Raw genomic sequence first — 4,762 nt, 5'->3', positions numbered from 1 at the left:
AAGGAGAAGAGAATGAAGACAGTGTCCAAGGCATAGGATTTGCTAAATTGTGGTGACTCACACTTGTAATTGCAACATTCAGGAGACTGAGATAAAAGTGTCATGGTGAGTTTGAGGCTAGCCTAGGCTATTCCAACCAGGGCTGCAATTTGAGAGCTTGTCTGAAAAACCCAAATGAAATGAAGCCAAACAAAATAGCCAGCTTCTTCATGGCTTAATGACCTGGATACATTTGGTTTGGAATAGGACAGGCATTACACTGAGAAAGATGATGCAAATCAGGGTGGTACTGTGGTGTTTCAGCATCCTTAGTCCAGGCAGTGGCACTATTAGGAGGTGTGGCCTTATTGGAGTAGGTGGGGCCTTGCTGGAGAAAATGTGTCACTGTAGACATGGGCTTTAAGACCCTCATCCTAGCTGTTTGGAAGCCAGTCTTCTCCTAGTGACCTTTAGATGAAGATGTGGAACTCTCATTTCCTCCTGCACCATGCCTTCTTGGATGTTGCTGTGTTCCCACCTTGATGATCATGGACTGCACCTCTGAACCTGTAAGCCAGTCCCAATCAAATGTTGTCCTTATAAGAGTTGCCTTCGTTATGGTGTCTGTTCACAGCAGTAAAATCCTAACTAATACAGAAATTAGTACCAGGAGTAGGGTACTGCTGCGATAGATATTTTTGTTTGGAGAAATATGGATTTGGGGACTTGGGAAAGCAGTGAAATACTTCAAATGGGGCTTAATGGCTATCCTAGTAGGAACGTGGAAGACTTTGTTGCTGAGGGTGATTTGAACTATGAAATTCTGACTATAGGGATTTCAGAGGAAAACAACTTTAGTATGTAGCTGAGAGACTGTTCTTATGATACATTGGTGAAGACTATGGCTGCCTCTTGCCCTTGTCTGAAGAATCTGCCCAAGGCTAAAGTGAAGAGAGTCAAATTAGTAGCAATGATAAAAGAGGTCTCAAAAACCTGGTTTAGACTCTGTGTGGTTTTGTCTCATGAAGAGAGTTTTGGTGAAGTGTAGCAAATATTAGAGAAACACCAAGAAGTGCCCAAAACACCATCTTTAACCATAGATGTAGTTTCTCTGAGGGATCTGTGGTCCCAGCATGCTATATCAATACTTCACATTTCTGTCTTAATCCGCAGCCTGTCTTACTATCATGGACTGTTCTTCAAGGCTCCCAACCTATGTTCTTTAGGATGTGTAACACTGTAACATTTCCCCAAAGGAAGCACCACTAAAGTGTTTCAATAATTAAAAGAAATTCCTTTCAAAGACAAGATTATATGAATTCAGAGTTAACTGAGTCAAAGGCCACCAATTTCTTCTATATGAACAGGGAACTGGGAGTTCACATCATACATTTCAGGATGGCAACCCTCAAGAAGTACTCATTGTGTTGAAATTCTGTGATGGGAAAATGAAGGCTTACCTGGTTGATCCAGCCGCACAGCACTTTAATAGACACCTGCTGTGCCAGGCACTGTGCTAAATGCTGTGACCCTTTCCTCTCTACCTTGTCTTGCTTAATATTCCCAGCAGCTGTGTGCTTCTCACAAAAGGAACTGTGTTTACAAAGGTTTTAAGCTTGTCAGGGCCTCACTGTTAGCACTAGGCATAGCACCCTCTCAGATTCTATAATCTAGTCAAGGAGGGAGGACCTGGGTAATGATAGCCTAAGGTATGTGTCATCGTAGACATGCATTAACCCAGTGTGACTCCCACAGGAAGCTTGGGGAAAGCCTTTAAAGAATGACTAGAGCTCTGAAAGGTAAATGCTGGACTGTGAGAAGAGGGGGGTGGGAAGTAGAAGGGAAATGTAGAGTAAAGGGGGAAGATTCACAGAGGCTCAGGGTGGAGTCAGAGAACACGAGGAGTGATAGCCCACAGGAGATGCCCATGGGTCACAGGTTAAACATAAGGTTGGGCTACCAAATCAAGTTCCTCTGTAAGAGAGACTTCTATTTTAAGAAATGCTGTCTGGGGACTGGAGAGATAGCTCAGTGGTTAAGAACATGTACTGCTCTTGCAGAGGATCTGAGATTGGGCCAGTCTATATTCAGGGGGTTGGATGCCTCTGGCCTCCACAGGCACCTGTACTAACAGGCACTCACACATACATACATACATACATACATACATACATACATTACATGTAATTTAAAATAAAATACATGTTTAAAAAGGAAGAAATGCTCTCTGCAGCCTTGCACAAAGCTCTGACTGGGGTGAAGTAAGGAGGTGGGATGAACCAGCTCCACGTCACTGCCTGGGCCTCAGGGACAAGTGCACTGGGCATCTTCCAAGGGAAAGGAGGAATTTCACTTCCCACCTAGACTTCTTATTATAATTCTTGTACCCATTTCCTTGGAAAATAAGATAGGATAGTCCGCTGGACCAGAAAGTTTTTGTCGTCGTCGTTATTTTTGTTGGTTGATTGGCCTGTTTGCCATCTGGCACTAGAATGGGATCGGTGATACATTGGAAAGACTTAAGCCAAGTGATGGAGTGATGGTGCAGGGGGTGGATGTGGTGGCGGTGTGGACTGGGTCGACAGGGGCCAGCTTCAGCTCACACTGCTACTGCAGAGTGGGAGCACGTGTAGAAAGTTAGCAGTAGCTCTAATTGACAGGCCTGCATCGGATGGGGAGAGCTAACGACACCAGAGTTTTAAATCTAAGCTGCTCTGAGAATTAGGCAAACGATCTAAGAAGAAAGGTGTGTGTTGGGGAGGGGGGGGTGGTAAGCTCATCTGAAGCAGTTTGAACTGGAAGTAATGAAACTCTCACAAAAAAATACCCAGAAACTGTTCAAAGGCCAGAGCAGGTATTCAGAAGAGAGAGGCTGCAAAGGGATGAAGCTGTGCTTGGTGGTTGTCTTTGCAGAAGAGCTGGCCCTGGGCAGGCCTCTGAGGAAGCAGAGGGAGAAGGCTGTCTAGAGAGGCAGAGGGCAAGGGAATCGTAACTATATGCAGAGCCAGAGAAGTGAAGGGGTGGCAGGGAGGATGAAGATGTGTGTGTTGTAGAGGACCTCTTCTCTGGCGGACCCCTTGACCTCCCAGCTCCAGTCCATCCAGAACACTCTGGCTTCTGCTGGGCTTGAGCACCACAGATGTCTTTGGAAAGAGCTCCTTGCCTGTGGGCTGCTTGGGTATGTTAAGCTCACAGGTTCATGTCCTATAAGCGAAGACTGGGAGACAATAAAAGGGACTTGGGGAACCCTGAGATTGGTTTCATGAGTGTTGAGAGTTCAAACACGGAGCAAGACGGGGGTAGGAAATGAGAGAGGGCCTGGATGTTGATGACAGATGAGACAGTGTTGGGAAGGGTGAGTTTTTTGTTATGTTTGTTTGTTTGTTTGTTTGTTTGTTTTTTTAAGAAAGGTGGATTCTAAACTCTAGGGTTAGGGATTTGAAAATGTGCATCTCTATCCCTCCACCACCACCCCCCACCTCCAGATAGGGTCTCCTTTTCTACCCACGGTGCCTGGAACTCAGTGTGTAGACCAAGCTGATGCTGAAGGTGTGATCAGCTCCCCACCTCAGCTTCTAGAGTGCTGGTATTACAGGTGTGAACCCCCACATGTGCTGTGAATTTGTTACTACCCTGCCATGAAGGCCAGCTTACAGGAGAGAACAAAGGCAGTGGAGAGAATAGTGCAACGGGCAGTCGCTGCCAATGGGCTTGAGAAACGACCAAGGCTACAGAGGAGCTGGCCCCTGGCAGAGGGCATGGAACAGTAGAACGTTCCAAGAGGCAGACTTAGTGACAGCTATGAGGAAGGAAACCATGACCCAATAAGAAAAATTGCTGACTCTAACTCCTAACCCTGCTGTTTATCAGCTGTGTGACCTGTGGTGAGTGACAATATTTCTTAAGGCCTCAACTTCCTTTTTGGTAAGATGGCAGCGCTACCTTCCAACTCCAGTAACTGTGTAACTGTCACTGTCTCACTTGGGAGTTTGGGGCGCTGTTTTGTCCCTTTTCTTTCTTTTTCTTTTGTCCTTTTGCTTTTTCTTTTCTTCTCTCCTCTCCTCTCCTCTTCCCTCCCCTCCCCTCCCTTCCCTCTTCTCTCTCTCTCTCTCTCTCTCTCTCTCTCTCTCTCTCTCTCTCTCTGTGGTGGCAGTTAGTTAGGGGAAAGTGCTTTGGGGAGCTGTTTCGCTCTCTCACCTGCTAGAGCCAAATGATTGGAATCTGATCTTCATGACGCAGGAGGTGGGTCTTATTCAAGTAGGAGGTGGGATGCCGGCTTCCCAAGAAACTAGGAAAATGTGTGTGGGAGTGTAGGCCATGGGCAGTGACATTAACTTAAGTGAATAACATTGACTTAATGACACGGAACACTAAATGAATGACATTAACTTAAACGAATAAAAGCATTTGTGCACACGTCACTGTCACCCAGGTGTCCCGAATGGATTTCTGGAGGGCTGTGGCTCATGTTTAAATAGGTGTTGTGCCATCTGCCCCTAGCTTCCTTTCTTGAAGAAGAGAGGGTCTCAGAGAAGGCCTGGCCACCCTGTGGATCCGTGAACTCTTATAGCTAATTAGACCCAGTATATAGGCAGGTAAACTCTTAGGGGTCTCCACCCACAGATTAGTAGCCTGAGATCAGTTTGGAAAGCCTCGAGGTGAGATGTGCTTGTTCATCCGTTCATCCAGCCTACTTTCTACGCCTGGCCGGCTGTCCCAGTATGGCATGGAAGGAATTTGGCTTTCATTGCCTGCCCATCTCACGACCTCGGCTTTTTTTCAA

Source organism: Rattus norvegicus, chromosome 5, assembly GCF_036323735.1.
Source record: "Rattus norvegicus strain BN/NHsdMcwi chromosome 5, GRCr8, whole genome shotgun sequence".
Lineage (NCBI taxonomy): Eukaryota > Metazoa > Chordata > Mammalia > Rodentia > Muridae > Rattus > Rattus norvegicus.
The sequence above is the reverse complement of the archived record's forward strand: the minus strand, read 5'-3'. Positions refer to the sequence as shown.